At 49.9% G+C, this 21,862-nt stretch overlaps 2 long non-coding RNA genes across 4 annotated transcripts; both read right to left on the minus strand.

The window, feature by feature from the left end:
• Window positions 1-399: 399 nt before the first annotated feature.
• On the minus strand, window positions 400-2,883 carry LOC125523659. The gene is made up of 4 exons (XR_007290337.1): window positions 2,286-2,883; window positions 1,805-1,914; window positions 840-1,715; window positions 400-722 (listed from the first exon to the last, which is right to left on the minus strand). It is a non-coding gene; the product is annotated as an uncharacterized LOC125523659 (long non-coding RNA).
• A 1,172-nt stretch (window positions 2,884-4,055) lies between these two features.
• LOC125524902 lies at window positions 4,056-7,987 on the minus strand. 3 transcript variants are annotated; one of them, XR_007291039.1, is made up of 6 exons: window positions 7,538-7,987; window positions 6,330-6,554; window positions 6,026-6,245; window positions 5,879-5,956; window positions 5,585-5,675; window positions 4,056-4,389 (listed from the first exon to the last, which is right to left on the minus strand). It is a non-coding gene; the product is annotated as an uncharacterized LOC125524902 (long non-coding RNA). The 3 variants fall into 3 exon arrangements; XR_007291038.1 differs by having other exon boundaries at window positions 5,585-5,956; XR_007291040.1 differs by having other exon boundaries at window positions 5,585-5,956; window positions 6,026-6,257.
• Window positions 7,988-21,862: the final 13,875 nt, after the last annotated feature.

A 21,862-nucleotide genomic window follows, 5' to 3' on the forward strand; every position in this document is an offset into this window, starting at 1 on the left:
ACTATACAAATTCTTGGAGAAACAAGTGTACTCGATTGAACGTACCCTGACTTTAGGCTCTCCTTGTGCCTTTGGAAGAGCTGGAATAGCTCCGGCGAAGCATCACAAATGCCGACTTGCTCCTCGCCGTCATTATCCTGAACATCCCCTCTCGGAGCAGCTGGTTTAACTGTATATGTACTCCCTCCGGTCCTTTTTAGTTCGCATAGAAGATTTGTTTGAAGTCAAACCTCGTAAACCTTGACCAAATTTATAGAAAAATATACAAACATTTAGAATGTGAAATCAACAACATTGGATGCGTCGTGACTTTAATTTTCATATTGTATAAATTTAGCATTACATATGTTAATATTATTTTATATAAATATGATCAAACTTTACGAAGTTTGACTTCAGACAATCCTTATATGCAGAGTAAAAAAGGCCGGAGGAGTACAAGATAGTAATGATCAGTCTACAGTCTACCTTCTACTTATATTCCATGAATATGTTTTCTCAAGATATCAAAAGCATTACCCTTAATTTCAGGCCATCTCATTTTGTTTCAGAGCTTCTATATGGAAGAGCGAACAATTAGGAACACCATTGTGGTACAACAGCCCATTGCTTGGCCAAAACATCAAACTACAGTTTCTCTGACGAAAAAGTGCTCATAGCTTAAGCCAAAGCTGCAATGCGAGCTTCCCAGCTTTCTCGTCCTTGGATAGCCCCCTCTTGACCTGAGAAATCACCCAAGCATTAACAAACCATGCCAAGACCTTGAAAGAGTGTACCCATGTAATTACCATCAGATACATAGTACATTACATACAAAGATAAACCGCACCCCTGCTCACTTGTTATTAACCAGCGGACATGTTGTGTGCACCCCTTTTTTGCTCTTTTTGGTTAGCTTGTGTTTGGTCAGCTTGTGTGTACACATCTGCACGAATACATGGAACAATTTATCCATGGCAATCTGGAACATGAGGAGCTCGTCTAGATCCAATAGCTTCAACCCTCCCAAACTTGCATCAAGGTATAACATGTGATTGCTAATAAAAATTCAGATCATGGTACTATTTCAATGGCCTATGCATAAAAATTAATTTCTTGAGAAATTTAAAACATTGTCCCTTCCATAAATGTTAGTACAATCTGATGCTCATACAAATATACCTGCTCTTATGACTGGATAGATCAATAAGAAAATGTGTGTGAAAATTAAATAGCCAAATAATATACACTGACTATTTGCATTTGACAACATTTCATGAAATTATGATTCAGAAGGGAGAGGCATCCCAGCATGTATACCAGCCATGGTGTGAATCAGCCAGTCTTGAACACACGGATGGGCGCGCCGGCATGTATACCAGCCATTTCTATCATGAGGAATATGTTCAGAAGAGCTGACCATGAGGAATTGATAAGCAGGAAGGTTGCAGCGTGCATGCATCTTATGATTCCAAACTGACAAGGCAGACTGGATCTCCAAATCATGAGGATCAATAAAATTGGGCCACAATTGAATGTTCAGCCAAAAACCTGAAGTTCTAACACTTGCAAGCAGAGCTAGTACTCCGTTTCAAGTGACCACATGACACATGCGAGCAAAAGGAAAATTACTCACTCGGCGCTTGCAGCTGCTCCTCTGATGCCATCGGCAGGTAAAACCATTTATTCCCAAATTTTATTGTGTATGAATCCATGTGAAGCATGCCCTTGCATCTCTGAATAAAGACATGCAATTTCCAATGCATAAGTCATTATTTCTATAAACGTACAAAAGAACTAAAGAGAAACTAAATTTATATCTTACTAGTTGGTTCAAATTGTCATGTTCCTCCACAACTGAAAACCTGGTTATCTTCCCAACGTCCTTTCCCAAATTCTCCCAGCTCGCAAGTCCTTTCCAAGTTCTATACATATCTATATAAACAGAGGTAAAGTCCTACACATCAGAGAAAATTGATACGACCTATAATGCAATCTAGGAATACTAAGAAACTTCTATAATCTTGAACTTGTTTTACTTCAGGGTGGTCAAAGTCGTATTGGTAGGTTCTTTCTACCTAGTCAGATGGCTGGTAAATCATAATGGTCAGACCTATGCTTCCCTACTTGAATACCTTGGTGTGACGCTGATGGTTACTTTTCTTTTTATTCACTGTGTCTTTACAATTCTCGTAATTGGTATGCTCTTTCAGATTTCATATAACGTATAGAAGAAAGACTATATGCTGCTACCACTCCTAGTACATGAAAAGAACAATGGTTTAAGAACATAGTCGAAATTGTACCTTGACTAAGGTGAGATGGAGACGGGCGTTGTAGCTCCCGTCCAGAGAGACTCGCAGCAGGAAGGCCCCGTGGTGGAGTGAGATCCTGGGAGGGGAGTCCAGCTACGCCCTGGAGAAATACCAGCCTGGATACTAGAAAAAAGGCAGTCAAAATTCTCAGGGCGTATAGGAAGGAATGGATGGATGGAGACATGTCGTGTTACTGCTGCTTGCAGGGTTTGCAGGTCGCTGCCGCCTCCTTGGCATGAGCCATGGTGCCACCTTAGCCCGCGCTTGAGAAGAACCATGGTTTACAATAGGCCGAGGAAGAACTTGTAGTCGTGGGAGCCGATTCCATGGGCCCGACAGAGGGCGACTCGCCGACTCGATGGGGATGTGAAGCAGTGGCAGCCACCGAGCTGCTGCGGCATGGCCGATGCAATCCTTGCATCTCCAACGGCAGTGGGACAGGGACGGGCGCTGCTTCCCGTTCAGGACTCGGCTCTCATCCACCAATCACCGTCATCGCGGGCGAGTTCAGATCTGAAGGCGTGGCAAATGGCGAACGGGGGAGTCGGCCGCGAGCTCTAGCCTCCAGACCGACGACGCGAGGACGGGAGAAGAATGACGTGCGGAAGCAGGGGCTTGGAGGTAGGGGGGGGGGGGGGGCGGCGGGACTGGGGAAATGATAGTCTAGGGGTTTCCATCGCTGGTCCTTGTATCGATGCATTTTCTGTTTCTTTTCTCTCTCATTTTGCACAGTAAAACCAGCACAGTAAAAGACACGTGGAGGCAACCAGAGGGCGCCATTGTAGCGACTGTTAATGGGTTGTATGTTGTTTGGTATGCTACATTTGAGCTTAATTCTGTGAAACATTTTTTCCACTAAAAGATGTGTTTAATGAGATGAAATTACACTTGAAGCAACCAGACAACATGCACTAATTAGATCTACGTAATCACTGCGGTAATAATCAGAACATTTCATAATGCTTTTGATTTACATGATGAAGTTCGTGCTTTCGACTCTAGAACTTACAGATCCTACAGAATCCGCACATAGATGAATCTACGGCTAGATCTACAGGAAAATCCTTCAAACTACAGACGAAATCGGCATGCATCACCGCAGAAGAAACTAAAACTCGATCTACTTGCAGACTACGACTACTACGGCGTGTCGGTGGGAATGACACCTATGGGATCACTGGGATCCCTTCTATGGTCGGCGGGTGCAGGGTCGTGAGAAGAGCAGGTTTAGGAGCTAGCACACGGATCGTTTACCCAGGTTCGGGCTGCGAGGATGCGTAAAACCCTAGTCCTGCTTTGGTGGATGTATTTAGTGTTCTTGAGCTTTTTGAACTAGCTACAGTGCACTACACCACAACACCGATGCAACGGCATATAATCTGTCGGGAGAACGCACTTAAGACGACAGATAAACTGCCAGGACAGATATTCTCCCGGCAGATAGAACTGCCACGACAACGGCTGCCGGGGATTTCTTGTCCCGGCAGATAAACAATCCCCGGCGTTTATCTGCCCCGGCCATTGTATCTGCCGGCAGATTCATCCTACCATAGGAACTATAGTTTACTGGCAGTGAAACTGCCTGCACAAGCACATTTTCCTGGCAGGTAATATGCCATGACGTGTTTTTCACAAGCAATCTCAATTGTTCTGGGCAGTATATCCCTAATTTAGTATCCAAAATCATTGTGTTCAAACAGTCGTGACAGATCACACAACTTATACATACAATTCAATCAAATTACACAAGGCCTCATTCAATAAAATAAACAGACCAAAAATATATGTTTCTTATGCATGCATGTACCAACCATATACAAGGACATTGTGCCTCAAAGGAAATGTAAGAAATCATGCCACAACCAAAATGAGCATACAATGACTTGTGTTCTGAAACAACCACCAAAATGCAGTGTAAAACTCAATGTCTCAAGGTTCAACAAACAAAGCATATTACATATGTATATATTATCACTCCATTAACTTGTAGATCTTCCAAACATCCAGCAACAACTTGTAGATCTTACAAACTTCCAGCAACATGTAGATCTTACAAACCTACAGCAACTTGTAGATCTTCCGAACCTCCATCAACCTGCAACAAATCATAAACTCAAAATTGGTGTTGTCGTCTCAGATTTTAAATCAACATATTATAGATGTCGATGTGTTGCAGTTTAACTCATTAGCATAAAATTCTTCTAAATGTGCAACACTTAATCATCACAACAAGTAATGATTATTACAGACATAATTAGATCAAGCAGAAACTATTTGCACTTCACATACAAAAATCTTCCATGGGCAAATATGGCAACACAAGAATCTGTACCATTGTTACTTGATTTACAAAACCGTACACTCCAAGTGCACCCAAAGGAACATATTACACTAATTTTATCAGTGAAGTTTCGGATGTCATACGATAGATTCAACCTAGAATAATAAAAGAAAGAATGCACAAAACAAAATTGAAGAACCAGAAAAAATAAAAGGTGAAAGTTACGTCCTAAATGATATTCACAGGTGAAAAATCAACCAAAACAAATAAGCAGCAAAAAGAAAAATAGAAATGATATCATATAACAATGGCCAAGAGAAATATGCATATAAATAGTACACCCTCCATTCACAAATATAAGATGTTTTAACTTCTTTGTGAATTGGGTGTATACAGACACGTTTTATAGTGTGTTTGTTCACTCAGTTTAGGCCGTATGTGGTGCATATTGAAATATCCAGAATACCTTATATTTGTGAACGGAGGGAGTATAACATAGCAATATCCAAGAGACACACTTACTTTACCTCCTCAGCTTGCTTGAGGTCGCATTTTTGTTGAACGGGTAAAAGCAAACTCTATTAATTGCTTTACTCCATCAATATATGTTTGTCTGTGTCTAACTTTATCTATTCATCTCTTGTTCATTTTTGACCAGTTTCCCTAAAAGAGACAGAAAGAGGTTCTCTAGCTAGCTGCTTTTCTCCCATTGATCGATAAATGGAGATAAGTGACACAGAACAAAAACCATTTTTCGCAAAGATTTGAATTTAGTACCCCTACAAGGCTTCGCTAATTTAGTTTGTAGTTGTAGCATCCATTTTGCTGCCATGGAAGATCTCTTCAGCATAAACAGGATGTCAAAGATACTAGCAGTACATTCTAGGGAACATGTTTGATACTTAGTCATTATCTTCACAACTGCAGTGCCATAAACTAAAAACTTGTTGAACTCATTCTAGTTACTGCTCAGAAGAAAAAGGGGTAGAAGTTTGCAAATGCATCTCACCTGACAAATGCTCTCAGTTGGGGCAAGGAAGTACAGGAGGCAGTGCTGCCTAGGGAGAGGATGTAGATAATGAGCCCTACAATAGGTGACACTAAACCCAGACAGATTATTAAATACCACCTTGTGAAAATGAAAAGAGCTAAGCTAGAGTAACCTAATTAAATAGAAGTTGGAATACACAATACAGTAGTAAATACAACCACTCTAGTAAGTACAGAAGGAGCAACCCAGACAAAATTGCTGCCAATGATTCAAGTAGAATTACAGACACCTTCTTTCAGCATCTTTACTCACTCTTTCCTCAAGCGACGCAACATAGCAAGTAAAAGACCACACCGGGAACCCGCCAATCAATTAGAACTGGGCCTAGTTCTGAGAAAAAAGATCAAGTTAGCATCCACAGGCGAACAGAAGGAGCTACCATGAGATTTTTTTCATCACCTTCAACCTGGAAAGAAAATCCATTGGTTCATGTAGCAAGGGGTACACAACAACGGCTTCAACATCAGCATCGACATTGTCATTGCCTTCGATGGGGCTATGGCCTTCAGTAAAGTTCAGGAAGCTCTGCTTAACTGTAGCCCAGCCCGAGAATAGCTTCAACGCCGTCTCTATGCAGTTTTCAGGGCAGATGTTCCTTATTTCACCATCAGGGTCAGCCCTGCAGTTGGGACTTGTATGAATGTGATCAACAAGGTAACCATATCGACATCTGATAGAGACAACTTATTCAGAACATACATACCAGTTTTTCCAAACCTCGGTCATGGTCTTGAGAAACTCACGGTACACGTCGTTGGGGAGGTTGTCTCTAGCAAATAGAAAGCATTGCATAGTCTCCATAATGTATTCTTTTTCCCCGTTTTGTATCCGTAGCTGTCGTCGTCAACTTCATCGAAAGATGCAGTTTACTTTCACTGCTGCTAGCTCTGATGATCAGTCTTGCAAATTAGTAATACTCAAACAACACCTGCTCATCACAAACGAAAGTGTATCAATTATTGATGGCATGTCTGAATTCTGAGACTACCAAAATCTATTACTGTATTTCCCCATTTTAGGGTGTTCCGCAGTTCTATTCCTGGAGACACAAACATCCTGTGTAGTGGTGTAGACAGTAAAAAAAATGGAAGTTCTATTTGTAAGCTGACTTTGCTACTATCTGACACAACTTGTAAAGTGTGCAACTAGCCAAAACCTAAATTTCCACTAAATCAATGCCCAAAATCTTTCAGCTTGGAAACAAGAATCCCTAAAACATATATAGAGCGGTACTCACATGATATCGACGTCCGTCTTAGAAACCACCCAAGCAAATTGTATCTTATAAACGCTAAAGTGTGCAGCAACTTAACTTCCATTAACCAACACGCACAATCTTGTTCTTGGAAACAAGAACCTCTAATTAAGCAGGATATAATGGTACTCACATGAGCACCAATATCTCATATATTGCCCGAACAATTCAGAAAAAAGTAAACAACTATGGCGTGACGGCGTATGGTGTGACGGGACTGGGCTCACGCCATCCCATCGCAAGCACGGCCGTCGCACAGTAGGTCGTGTGCCCTGGATCAACATCTACGAATCTCCAAGCCAAATTGATGGAAAAAGAGAAGACGAATTTCAAACATGAAATCCCACTGCACGGCCCACAAACGACAGGGGCTGCCACGGATTCGAATTATCCAATGCGCCCATGTCCATCAGATGAGCAATGTGAGCAATCAACAGACAGGGCAGTGGTACTGGTCGGCAAATTACCTAAGAATACAAATAATATTATGGAATATCTGGCTAGATTTTAGACAATCGAAGCTTCAGGTCAATACACTGCATCTCATGAGTCATGACTAAAATTGCTACACACTAAATAAAAACAGAAGTTAGCAAAGAAATCTAACCTATCAAATGTTCTAGGTTGGGGAAAGGAAGTAGAGGAGCTAGCGTTACCAAGGGAGAGGACGTTGAGGAGGTAGGGTTGCTCGTAGGAGGGGACGGACGGTCCGCTGCTTGGGGCAGAGGACGTAGTCACATAGAGGAGGCGGCCTCGCTCGATGCTCCGGTGACAACTGCTGCTCGGGCAAGGAAGCTCGCGGAGTAGGGTCGTGGCGATGGATCGTTCGGTCAAGGATGGTGGTCGGCGATTGAGTGGCTCGGCAACTGGGCCGGCAGGCGGGGGCTTAGATCCGTGATAGTTGGTGCTCGGCGGCGCCAAGGTGGGGTGCTGGGGGCGACTGCGGCAGTGGTCGGAGTGGAGGGTAGTCGGCGGCGGCGGTGGTTGCGGGGCGGCGGCGAGGGTGATGGTTGGGAGCGGTGGCGAGGGGTGATGGTTGGGGGCGGCGGCGATGGCAGATCGCGTTTGGGGGGCAGCGGCGAGGGCACAAAAGACTCGATTTGGGGGCGATTTGGAAGAGGAGTCTGGGAGATTGGGGCCGAGTGTATATTTCGTTCGGTGCCAAAATTTTCGCCTCTCGCGGGCCTTCCCTCGCTACCGCGCGACTTTGGCCCAATATCATTTTGGTCGCCCGCCAAAATACAGTCCCCGGCAGTTAATGGGCCATGGTTTGGTTATCCCGGCAGATAGTGCGCCCTTTAATGTGCACATGATTACCGGCAGTTTATGGGCCCTTGTTCATCAGGTTGTACCGGCAGTTTTCTGCCCTGAAGTACTTCTACCGGCAGTAACAAGCTTCCCGGCAGATCTTTTGCCCTTATTCACATAATTCTCCCGGCAATTAATTGCCCCCAATTAAGTGTTGTGGTGTAGTGGTGGCTGTGCCGTCCCAAAAAGCCAAATCCCTCTCCTGGTCGCCTCAGGCCTCCTTTTATAGGAAAAAGGGGTTGCCACAGTGGGACACAGGAGGTGGAAAGGCCTACAGTGCGCGAGCTTATCGCACAACATTACGAGACAAAGTGCATTAAATGCGCTAGGTAGGTGTCCATTAGCTTTATCGGGGATGGGAACGAGGCCCGTCCCGTCCGTCGTCGCTTCGCCTCGCTTCGACACGCACCCAGACCAGCGATGCATGCAGCGCCATATAGGCAGGTAGGCAGCTCAGGTGGCGCGGTGGTAGGGCCTTAATGAAGATCTGCATGCCGCCAAGCAGGTGCTTGCTGATTTGGCCTGGAAGCTGCATGTTGCCACACAGGTGCCTGCCCAGCTGGTTGGGCTGGCAGCTGCATGCGAACGGCGGTGGAGTCTTGGATGATGCGGGCCTGGCGGTGGCCCTGCTGATGCCCTCGGCAAGGGTCTTGTCGGTGGCCCAGGAAGAGTTTTGCCATGGCGTTGCTGTCATCCCCGGAAAGGGTCTTGCCGGGGGTCTTGTGGATTTCCTCGGCTAGGATCCTGCCGAGGGTCGCCGTCTTCTAATCCTCATCTGATATTGTGTTTATGATCTTGACAAATATTTGCATGCCACCACAGAGGTGGCTCCCTAGCCTTGGTTCCGACGCAGTTGTTTGGGTCGGAGCCTGTGGGCTCAAGGGTGGCTCGCTCTGCTGGTGTTGGGCAAGTTACCCCGGCAAGGCTCTTGCCGGGGCTGCGGGGGGGCCGCCTCGGCAAGGATCTTGCCGAGGGAGTCCACCTCACCCTCTTGCCCTCCTGCGCTTCTGGTATTGGCGCCGCCTTGGTTGTCCTGTGCTTCGGCTTCTTTCCAGCTTCCCTCCTCTGCCCTGCTAAGTGTGGCCGCGGCGCATGGCTCTGACTGCCCGTGCACGAGTAAAGGGGTCAAAAGGAGAGCCCCTACTTTTGTACACCGACAGGAGCCCCCGAGCATGGGCCATACATAAGCGCGACGCGTTGTTGGGCTAGGCCCAGAACGGTGCGCGGGCAGGTGGGGCGGATTTTACGTAGTAACTTCTCGTCCGCTGCGCTTCCCCATGATCTGCCTTGAACGCACGACGTGCAGGGTCGTGCGTGATGTGGGGGTCATGCGTGGGGCGGTTTCCGCACGCATGCGTCACATCGTGGTAAAGAGGCGGCCCGCGCCTTCCCCGTAAAAAAGGAAACGGCCGCGGGCACGCTGCTCACTTATCCCCCGTGTCTTTTCCAATCTCAGAGACATCGTTCCTTCCTTATTCCTCCTCAAGCCCCTGCTCGCCGCCGCTGCACTTTCGCTGCCCTTTCCCTTCCACCGCTCGTAGCCGCCATGGCACCAAAGACTAGCAAGGGCAAGCGAGCGGCCAAGAACGCCGGAGGGGTGGAGCCGCCGGAGAATGAGTTAGCGGCGCGGCGGACGGAGCTCGCCTACTTTCCCTCGACGGTCGACGCGGCCCACCTTCGGGACAACTTCAGGCCGCTGTGGGGGGTCAAGACGGGGGGAGAGATGACGGGGCACCCTGCCACACGCGTCATCCCTGCCAACTGCGGCAAAGCCGCCCCGAATCGGTATCCGTTCTTTGTGGATTACTTATCTTGCGGCCTCTGCCCCCCCTTCTCCGATTTCTTCAATGACATCATGCATACCTTCGGCTTCCACCTCCTGAATTTTACACCAAATGCCGTGGCGTGCATGGCTCTCTTCGCCCATCTCTGTGAGGGCTTCGCCGGAGTGCATCCCAACACGGAGCTCTTCCGCCACTACTTCTTCCCTCGGATCCAGAAGGGAGGCACCATCTCCGGTTGTGTCAGCTGGATCCCGAGGTCCAAGGGGACATACCCAAAGGGCGCTCAGAAGGAGAGGTAAGAGGAGTGGTGGGGCCGGTGGTGCTGGATTGAAGAGGAGGATCCACAAGAGTTCTGTCGGGTTCACCAGGCACCGCCGGTTCATGGAAACGACTGGAGCAGTGCCGATGCCGATGAGGCAAAGCTCACGGTCGCCACCACCAGGATTTTTCGCCTCACCAAGGCCGGGCTCACCCTTGAGATGATCGAGGCGGATTTCATCCGCCACCGAATCGCTCCACTGCATAACAAGGGGAGGCCGGCCTGGCTCTTCATGAACGCGGCGGACATCATGCGACTCTGCCCCGGCCTCGACCACAACTTCTCCGTGTTGGCGCACGCCCACTTCTGCCAGCGGCTCTTCCAGCTCGATGTGGACCGCGACGGCAAGGCCGAGAGGTCCCACAAGGCTGCGAAGGCCGGCAAGGTCATCAAGGGGCCCTTCTTTGGGTTGCCCGCGGGGGTGGTCCCGCTGAGCAACAACTCGCGCCAGACCGACATCATCGCCATGATGCCGGACTAGAATGCACACGACCCCGTCCGAAACTGGGTCGTGCTGCCAGAGGAGCGGGTGCAGGAGTTTTTTGACACCCTGAAGGAGAAGTACATCCGCGAGGAGCCACGGCTCGTCCAGGACACCACCCAGGCAGAGCTGGACCACATCGCCGCCAGGTCGGCGGAGGCGGAGCTCGCCAGGGAGGCCGGCAGTGCCGGCGGCGTGGAGGACAAATCTGCGGCGGCCGCAGAAGAGAAGGAGCTCGCCCAGTGGGCGGAGTCCGCTGGGAAGGCCAGCAGCGCCACCACCGGGGCTCCTCTTATTGGAGACGACGATGACGAGACGTCCGAGGAGGAGGCTGAAGCTATCGAGCCCCCAGCCGCGGGGAAAGACCGATTCCTGCGATGGGCCAGCTCCACGAGCTGGTTCGGCCCGGTAGGGCCATGCCACCTCGGCAAGCCTAGGAGACGTCCGCGCGCCAAACGAGGGCTACGGCGGCGAAGAAGTTGGTGAAGGCCGCGATGGCGAAGAAGAAGGCATCTACTTATTCTTCGTCTAAGTGTTCCCCAACTCCACCTGCTTCCCCTCCTCCGGCAGGTGACGACACAGAGGTCTTCTTCGACCTTGGATCTCTCAGCCCGAGGAGGAAGAGGAAGGCAGCGGAAGAAGAAACGGAGGACGAGTAAGTGCTTCAGCTCTTGTCATCTCCGTCCCTCCGGGCCGTATCTCTTTTCTTGACTTGGCTTCATCTCGGCAGGGATACGGAGACACTGGCCTAGAGGGTGAAGAGGGCTAGGTCTTCGGCGGGCGGCCAGCCCCCGGCGGGCACCTTTAACGCACCACTGGTGGTGGTGAGCAGCCCGGAAAGCAGCCCCCGGCACAACCCCCATCGTAAGCTCATCACCCGCCCATCGCCAACGTGTGTCGGGGGTACGATCCTTGGTGCTGACCTTGCCGTGATCGCAGGAGGAGGGTAGCAGCAGGGGGAGCCACAGAGGGCCACCCCCAACACGCCTCTTCCGTCAACCACGCCGCCCCGAGGGGCATCCCCGGCAAGGGCGCCAAGCACTGAGCCCATGCACACGGAGGAGGAGGAGAACTTGGGCGCCCGCGGCTCCACCTTGGCGCCAGATGTTGGCGGGGAGGGGACCTCTGCTTCCCAGCCCGGTACGGGTGAGCCACTTGCCTTCCATCCCTGCCTTTTCCTTTTATGTTCTTTGCTTCGCCTTATCCCCTTCTCGGTATCCAGGTCCTTCTTCGGTGGATCCGGAGGACATAGATACCATCATCGAGGATGTTGCCATGGGCGCCGCGATGAAGGCCGAGAAGATCACCGCCGAGGAGGCCGCCCAGGGCGCTTCCTAGGACGCCGCCAAGGGGGCTGCCGGGGAGCCCGGCAAGGCTACTGCCGAGGAGGCCGGCAAGGGACCTGTCGGGGAGGCCGGCGAGCCCATTGCCAAGGAGGAGGTGGTTGATGACCAGCCTTCCTCCTCCGCTGCCTCTGGCTCCGGCAGGTACCTGAGGGTGAGCGACGACCTTTTCGTCCACCTCCCAGGGTCGTCGAGCTCCAGGGCGCCCATCGAGGGAGAGGTCTTCGACGAAGAGGTGCTTGCCGCTGCCGGGCTCGAGGTTGTTGATGAGCCGAGCGCCGATGGAGATGGTTCTCAGGAGGAGCGTCTTCTCCATGCCATGGGCGCCAACTTCCGAAAGCTCCAGGCACTCCACCGCGCCCGCCTGGACAAGGCCAAGTCTAGGGCGGCAGCAGTGGACAAGGCGGAGGCGGACCTCAAGGTACGTGTCGCCGAGACGCAGACTTGGTTCCGCCAAGCTTGTGAGGAGCTGAAGGCCGCCCAAGGCGAGCTGGCCAAGCTCGAGGTGGAGCTCACCATGAAGCAGGCCGACATTGAGAAGGCCCAGGAGACGGCGGAGAGCTTGGCCGCCGCAGCCGAGGCCGCTCGTTCCCAGCACCAGGCCACGCTGAACTCCCAGGAGGAGGACCTTGCCGCGCGTGAGGAGAAGCTTGCCACAATGCTCCGCGGCAAGGATGAGGAGGTGGATAAGCTCGTCATGGAGCGGACCCAGGGGCTGGAGCAGAGGCATAGGGAGGCACTCAATGCCCAGGCTCAGGTTCACGCCGACAAGATGAAGGAGCTGGAGATGGAGCGGGACGAGCTGAAAAACTAGGTCCTGACGTTGTCCAAGGAGAAGACACGCTCAATAGCGCTCTGACGGAGGCGCAGGGCACGGTCCTCAGCAGGGCTGGGGAGCTCTCCGAGGCCAACAACTCCATCAAAGACCTCAAGCTGAAGCTGGAGGGTCTCGAGGGGATGCTGTCGGAGAGTAAGGCTCAGGAGGAGACCCTGACCAAGAATCTGGAGACCGAGAAGCATCTGCGGAAGGATGACGCCCTCGCCCACAAGGAGCACGTGGAGGGCGAGAACCGCTGGCTCAATTGCCTCGCCGCCGTTGCTGACAAGGGCACCACACAGCTAGCTACCATGGGGATACCGGATGTGAGGTATGCCCCGGAGCCGAACTTGAGCGCCAACTGCAGCCTGACCCTGTTTTTTGAGAGGGTTGTCGGTGCCTTAGAGCGGCTTCGTGCCAATCGGGCGGCCTCGCTGGCCAATGAGGCCCGGAGGCTTTGCCAGGGTGCCATGACCAAGGTTCTCACCAAGATGGCGTACTGGAACCCCAACCTCGACTTCGACGCCGCATTGGACAGCTTGCCGGCGGGTCTGGACCTTGCGGCGCTCAAGGAGCGTATCAAGCCCATCATCAGCCGCATCGGTGAAATCGAGAGGGTGGAGGGCCAGCGTCGAGATTAGGCACCCCGTCTCCCACTGTCGCTGCAGGTTCATGACCAAGACAATTTTTATCTTTAGTTAGAACCGCAACAACAATTGATGTAATATAACTCTGCAGCACTTTTGGTACGATGCATGTTATCTTTCTGTTCGATCTTCCCTTTTTATGTTTACACTATGTTAAATGGGTAGGCTTGCCGGCGCGTAAACCCAGGGCGGCACCTTGAGGACGGATCCCCAATGGCCTGCCGGGTGTGCTTGCTGCCGAGCGAACCACCTTACCGCTCTCAACGCGGCCGCTCGAACTGTCGAGCTTGACTCGAGTCAGAATCGAGAGCGTTGCCAATTGCTAAAGGCTACCCTGCCACTCTCGACGCGGGCGCTTGAGCTGTTGAGCGGACTCGAAACAGAACAAGGGCATTGCCAATTGCGGAAGGGCCCCTTTGCGTGCAGGCTTTCATACATAGGGCAGGACCTTCGAGGACAATAACCTCATATATAAAAAGGAAATTGCTTAAGGTTTCGTATGACTTAGCTTTCCTGTCGCCGCACCGGCGTCCTTCGTGCTTGCAGGCGGCATCATTCTCTTGGTCGTCTTATTCTCTGGCGGCCATGGCCACGAGAAGCTGCTAAGCCGGCCGCTAGACCAGATTCTCACAACTGCGCCTCCCCTACCTGGTGCGCCAAAGCTGTCGGTGGGAACGACACCTATGGGATCACTGGGATCCCTTCTATGGTCGATGGACGCGGGATCATGAGAAGAGCAGGTTTAGGAGCTAGCTCATAGATCGTTTACCCCAGGTTCGGGCTGCGAGGATGCGTAAAACACTAGTCCTGCTTTGTTGGATGTATTGAGTGTTCTTGAGCTTTTTGAACTAGCTACGGTGGCTGTGCCATGCCAAAAAGCCGAATCCCTCAACTGGTCGCCTCGGGCCTCCTTTTATAGGAAAAAGCGGTTGCCACCGTGACACATAGGAGGTGGAAAGTCCCACAGTGCACGAGCTTATCGCACGACATTACGGGACAAAGTGCATTAAATGCGCTACGTAGGTGTCCATTAGCTTTATTGGGGACGGGAACGAGGCCCGTCCCGTCCGTCGCCGCTTCGCCTTGCTTCGACACGCGCCCAGACCAGCGATGCATGCAGCACCATGTAGGCAGGCAGGTAGCTGAGGTGGCGCGGTGGTAGGGCCTTCATGAAGATCTGCATGCCGCCACGTACGTGCTTGCTGATTTGGCCTGGAAGCTGCATGTTGCCACGCAGGTGTTTGCCCAGCTGGTTGGGCTGGCAGCTGCATGCGAACGGCGGTGGAGTCTTGGCTGATGCGGGCCTGGCGGTGGCCCTGCTGATGCCCTCGGCAAGGGTCTTGCCGGGAGCTCGGCAAGGCTCTTGCCGTGGCGTTGCTGTCATCCCCGACAAGGGTCTTGCTGGGGGTCTTGTGGATTTCCTCGGCTAGGATCCTGCCGAGGGTCGCCGTCTTCTAATCCTCATCTGATCTTGTGTTTATGATCTTGACGAAGATTTGCATGCCACGACAGAGGCGCCTCCCAAGCCTTGGTTCCGACGCAGTTGTTTGGGTCGGAGCCTGTGGGCTCAAGGATGGCTCGCTCTGCTGGTGTTGGGCAAGTTGCCCCGGCAAGGCTCTTGCCGGGGCTGCGGGGGGCCGCCTCGGCAAGGATCTTGCCGAGGGAGTCCACCTTGCCCTCTTGCCCTCCCGCGCTTCTGGTCTTGGCGTCGCCTTGGTTGTCTTGTGCTTCGGCTTCTCTCCGGCTTCTCTCCTCTGCCCTGCTAAGTGTGGCCGCGGCGCGTGGCTCTGACTGCCCGTGCACAAGTAAAAGGGGCAAAAGAAGAGCCCCTAGTTTTGTACACCGACATGGCGGGTGGAGTGGCGAGCTACAACGAGCTTATACATAGGGCCAGGTGCGCTCGGCTACGACGGAGTTCGGCGGCATTGGGGCGGTGGTGGAACCCGACGAGTCTAAGCGGGGAGGCGAGTCGCCGGTGTGGGCGTGGAGGAGCGTGTGCGACGGAGATCGGTCCAGTAGCGGGCGAGGGAGCTCCTACTAGCTGCGCACGCGAGGGTTCAGACGCCGAGGGCGGCGGCGGTGATGGTTTGGTGTTCTCAATCCGATGCCTGCGGAGAGAGAGAGGGGAAAGGGAAATATGGGAGGTTGTGGTCGAGGCGCGGATGCAGTCGCTGTCCGGCTCCTGCGTAGACCCGATTCCTACATTCCCCACGTCCTAGTTGAGAGGGCTCCTTTTGCATCGATCGGGCCATGCTGAGTAGGCCACGCAGGGAACCAATCATACTGGAATTTGCATGGCGGGTGCGAGCCAGGTGCTAACCAGTTATCCAAACATGCCCTTAGCGCGCGCTCTCTTTCTCTCCTGACACACTCTCCGCCTCTCACGCGCATGCATTGTATAAGGTTCCCGCTGACAATTAGAAAAAGTGTTCTCGCTCACTCACTTGTCTAGAAAAGCAAGGTTGGTTCTCTTTTCAATTTAAAATTGGATTCCAAGAAATGTTTCTCTCTAAAGTTCATGTCACGGGTGGTCGTTTTGTTTGTATACGAAGTGTCAGATAAATTGACCAGTATCGGCATCTGCCATCTGACTTTTTCTAGTGCGGACTGGAGAGAGAGCAAGAATCCTAGCATCAGCTACAGTACCCACGCCTGCCGTATTACTGTTCACTAGGTCAGCTAAACAAAACACTATCACAGAACATGGCACAAACTCTAGGCATTGTATCTGCATGGAGGTATAGGATAACCGGGTGTCCCGACGCCTGGGACCTAAAAGCCTGTCTCATACGACCTCCATTTCATAATTTATTGCGCTGGCGTCTTTTTAAGATTTAAGTTTTATCATCATCCCACGTTGGTTAAATTTATGATAAAACTTAAATCTTGAAAAATGCGGACGCACTACATTATGAAATGGAGGAAGTATATCATTGGTGTAAAACATTTGTATAAATAGAATATAAAACAAACTTTTATTTTCGAAGATATCAAGCATCTAAACAGTTTTTTTTTCAACCGGGCTTACATCTCTTTCCATTAATTTTGCAATCAACAAAAATACATCAATCTGTTTGTAGTTCAACATAGTTCGCTAACTAAGCACCGAGCCAAATAGAGCAACTACCAAGCAAAAGGTGACTGAAAGGGGGGGAGCGAGTTGGTGCATCGCCAGAAAACCTACCGCGCATGATGACCTTAAAACGGATTATGAGCTCTGGGGCGAAAACCTGACGACACTACAACCACTACTCGAACATATGACCGTCTAGAGAGCAAAACTCCATAGAATAGGACCAGCAGAACCACAGAGACAATCCAGCGGGATTCAAACCCCAGTGGATATAGGCCATGCTAAATAAGAAATGAAAGAGCTAGCTAATCTGAATACCACACTACTAGGAAAAGGGCTATAGCTAATATGGACATTAATGGCGCACCATTATGTAGTGCACCACTGCTATATAGCAGTGGCGCACCAGATACAGGTGCGTCACTAATGTCCTCATTACTAATGGCGCACCACACACACGATGTGCCATTACTAACAATTTTTTTCCAAAACTACTAATGGCGCACCAAGGCACATTGCGCCATTACTAGTTTTAACTAACTAGTAATGGCGCACCACACACTCCGTGCGCCACTACTAACAATTTTTTTTACTTTTTTTAAAAAAACTAGTAATGGTGCACCACAACCAAGGTGCGTCACTACTAACAATTTTTTTTGCACAAAAGTAATGACGCACTACCTAATAATGCGCCATTAGTAACCAGATTTACTAATGACACATTATTAGGTGGTGCGCCATTAGTAACCTGAGACCAGCTAGATGTTTTGGACAACCACCTACAACACTCACTTTCCCCACTTCATTCTCTCCACCTCCTCCTCCAAACTTGTCTCGGCCGCCTCCTCCTCCTCACCTCATTTGCACCATAGATTCACCCAAATTAAGTGGTTAAATTTCCTTTTTTGATAGGTAACTAAGGGGAAAGCTTCTTTATGTTGTAGATCTACTTTTTTCTGCCTCCAACAACGTGCACATGCATTTTTTATGGCCTAGATCTACGTATGTTTGTGGTGTTGCATATGTTTGTGTTTGTAGGTACTGGTATTTGAAATGCGATAGTTGCCAATATTTTGCCGGAATGTTGATTCATTTCCGTTTCGGCGAGAATTTGGCACTATGCATTCTTTTTTATCCTATTTTAAGGCAAAGTCATGCCAATTTTTTTTTGGTTATAAAATATCGTTTTGCTCTACCCCGTAGGCGACCATGGTCCGCACGATGACTGAAGGCATCGTGAATAGGTTTTTGAGCTCCGCGAAGGCCGAGATGTTTCAAAAGAACGAGACGGAGATAAGATGTCCGTGTCAAAGATGCAAGCTGAGGAGCCATATGGACCCGGATTCCGTACAGGTGCGGGACCACCTGCTCTTGCATGGTTTCATGGATGGCTATCGGTGGCAAGGTGATGATGATGATTATGAAGTCGTCCATGGGGGTCGGGCAAGAAATGAGGAAGGGTAGCAAGACAACCGCGACGAGGGCAGGCGAGAAGACGAAGAATCCCCAGGACATGATCACGAAGTAGATGCAGTACACAGTCATCATGTAGAAGATGCCGGACATGATGATGAGGAAGATGCTGGAGCAGACGAAGAGCATGATCATGAAGATGAAGATGCCGGAGCAGACGACGATGGACCATCGATGGGCTGGGTGCAGGACCCTCATATTCAAGAGCTGCTTCTCAAGCAGACGGATAACGCAAGGGCTGCTGCCCGAGAGAAAGCCAAGCTGGATCAACTGGAGATAGACGCGGTTACTCCATTGTATGAAGGATTGAGGCCCGAGGATACCCGCCTGAAAAGTAACGCCCATGGCTCTGGATATGAAGGTAAAACACAAAATGACCGACGCATGCTTCGACGAGAACATGTCATTCTGGCACGAACGTCTTCCCAAGGGGAACAAGTGCCCGACCAGTTTCGAGGAGGCGAAGAAAATTGTGTGTCCTCTGGATTTACCGCACGTGAAATACCATGTGTGCATGAACAATTGCATCATTTATCGGGACGAGCACGCGGAGTCTACCATATGTCCAGTGTGCGGCGTCACTCGATACAAGAAGAGGAAGAAAGCTCCTCGAAAAGTGGTGTGGTACTTTCCGATCACTCCTCGTCTGCAGCGGTATTTCGCAGACCCTAAGCTAGTAAAGCTCCTGCGTTGGCACGTGGATAGGGAGGAGAAGAAGCGTGAAGATGACGGAAAAAAAAGACAAGATGCTGAGTCACCCTAAGGATGCGAGCCAGTGGCAAGCGTCGAACTTCGAACACCCAGAATTTGGGGACGATCCAAGGAACATCGTGCTGGGCACAAGCACCGATGGAGTCAATCTGTTTGGCAGCCAGAGAAGCACACATAGCACCTAGCCTGTGTTTGTGTGGATGTACAACCTTCCCCCCTGGTTGTGCATGAAGAGGAAGTACATTCACATGAGTATGCTAATTGAAGGACCGAAACAACCAGGGAACGACATCAATCTGTATCTGGGGCTGCTTAAAGAGGAGCTAGACACGCTGTGGAAAACGCCAGCCAATACGTGGGACGCCGCAGAGAAAGAATATTTCCCTATGAGAGCCACACTGCTCACGACGGTGCATGACTATCTCGGTTACGGATATGTCGCGGGGCAGGTGGTCTACGGATTTTCTGGATGCGTCAGGTGCATGGATGACACAACATATCGCCAGCTAGATAAAGATCCCGGGTCTTCTAAAACCGTGTTCATGGGACATCGAAGGTGGCTTCGCGACGATGACCCATGGAGAAAACGCAAGGATCTGTTCGATGGTGAAACCGAACCCCGAAGACGCCCACGTATGAGGAGCGGCGAGGAAATAGACGAGCTGTTGAAAAATTGGAAAGAGTGCTCGGAGCTGGGAAAGAAGCGAAAGGCGCCAGAGCCGCTACTGAAGGTATGGAAAACGAGGTCTGTTTTCTGGGACTTGCCGTACTGGAAGATCCACCGTGTGCCTCATAGCCTTGATGTCATGCATATCACGAAGAACGTGTGTGAGAGTCTGCTTGGTACCCTGCTCAACATGCCAGAGAGGACCAAAGATGGGCCGAAAGGAAGGGAAGACTTGAAATGAATGGGCATCAGGGAGGAGCTTCACGCTAATGATGATGAGGCGAAGCAGGACACGGAAAGTCGTCGCAAAGGCAAAAAGGCCAAGAAGACCGGAAATGACTACCCTCCCGCGTGCTTCACTCTATGTCAGGAAAAGATCGAGCAGTTTTTCACCTGCCTCGTAGGAGTAAAACTTCCTTACGGTTACGCAGGGAAGATAAGCAGATACCTAGACTCATCGAAGCAGAAGTTCAGCGGGACGAAGTCTCACGACTGTCACGTGCTGATGACGTAGATACTTCCAGTTGCAATCCGTGGGATCATGGATGCGCACGTCCGTGAAAGGCTATTTGGCCTATGCAACTTTTTCGACATCATCTCTCGGAAGTCGCTTGGCGTGAGGCAACTCAGAAGGCTACATGAAGAGATCGTGGTGATACTATGCGAGCTTGAGATGTACTTCCCGCCCGCATTCTGCAATGTTATGGTGCATTTGCTGGTCCATATCGTGGAGGATATCATCCAACTCGGGCCGACGTTCCTGCACAGCATGATGTCGTTCGAAAGGATGAATGGTGCCATCAAAGGATACGTTCGCAACATGTCATGTCCAGAGGGAAGCATAGCCAGGGGCTTTCTGACCGAAGAGTGCATCTCCTACTGCACGAATTATTTAGGCATCGAGAACCCCGTTTGTCTGCCCATCAACAGGCACCTCGGCAGGCTCGCTGGATGGGGGTCACCGCGATGGTCGCCGCGAAATGCACGTCGACTTCGAGGGTCGACTCGCCGACTTTGAAAGAGCAAACCTAGTCGCGCTACAACACATAGACGTGGTCGATCCTTGGGTGGTAGAGCACAAAACCTTTATTGATAAGACGTACAATGACCGAGGCCAACAGAGGACGGACGGAGATATAATCAAAGAGCACAACTCATGTTTCACGCGTTGGTTCAAGGAGAAGCTTCTGTCGTACCCTTTACATGAGGATTCTTCCGCAGAAGAAAAACTCATATTCGCCTTGTCACAGGGCGCGGAGCACAACCTGATGACCTATGAGGCGTACGATATCAACGACTACACATTCTACACCAAGGAACATGAAGAGCGATGGTTATCAGAACTCCAGGGTATCGATGGAATCCTACACCGGTAACGACAAGGACAGATACTACGGAAGGATCGAGGAGATCTGGGAGCTGAGCTACGCTGGAGAGAAGGTCCCTATACTCCGTGTCAGATGGGCCAAGAGTGTCCTAAAAGAAGACCGGTATTTCACCACCATGGTTATACCCGAAGCCAAATCCAAGACCGCGGGCGCAAACGTCACCGCGAAAAATGAGCCATGGGTATTGGCTTCCCAAGTGGACCAATGCTTCTTCATTACCGACCCGTCAAAGCCCAGTCGTGTTGTCGTGAGGAGAGGCAAAAGGAAGATCATCGGAATGGATGGAGTCACCCATGAGCAAGACTTCGACAAGTACGACGACCCGAAGATGGAACATGACGATGACGATGAAATGCCATACACCACAAGAAGAAGCAGGACCACCCTACCTAAAGGAAGTCCGTTCAACAGAAGAACTCCATTTGCGAAAACGAAGAGCAAGAAGATTGTGAAAAGATAGCTAGCTAAGACCGATTGTATTTAAATCATAGTCTTCATTTCTCGATTGTATTTCGACATATGGAAATGATATTTCTTCTGTTCTAGTCCTCATGAATATTTATTTATGTTTATTTTGGTATACCAATTTTTATTTATGTTTATTCTGGTATTGAATTTCTAACTCCCCAAAAGTATTGAATTTGTTAATATTTTTTGAACTCATGAATATTTTTTAATTTCATGGGCACGTTTTGAATTCATGAATATTTTTAAAATTTGATGATATTTTTCATATTCATAAATGTTTTACCAATTCACAAATGAATGCAATTAAAAATCCAAAAAGAAAAAAATTTGATGATATTTTCGAATAACAAATTTGATATTTTCAAATAACAAATTTGATGATATTTTTTCATATTCATAAATATTTTCAAATAACAAATTTGATGATATTTTTTCACATTCATAAATGTTTTCAAATTTGATTGTCATTTTCTAAAAAATTATTAGATGCAACTAAAAATAA

Source organism: Triticum urartu, chromosome 7 (genome assembly GCF_003073215.2).
Source record: "Triticum urartu cultivar G1812 chromosome 7, Tu2.1, whole genome shotgun sequence".
NCBI lineage: Eukaryota > Viridiplantae > Streptophyta > Magnoliopsida > Poales > Poaceae > Triticum > Triticum urartu.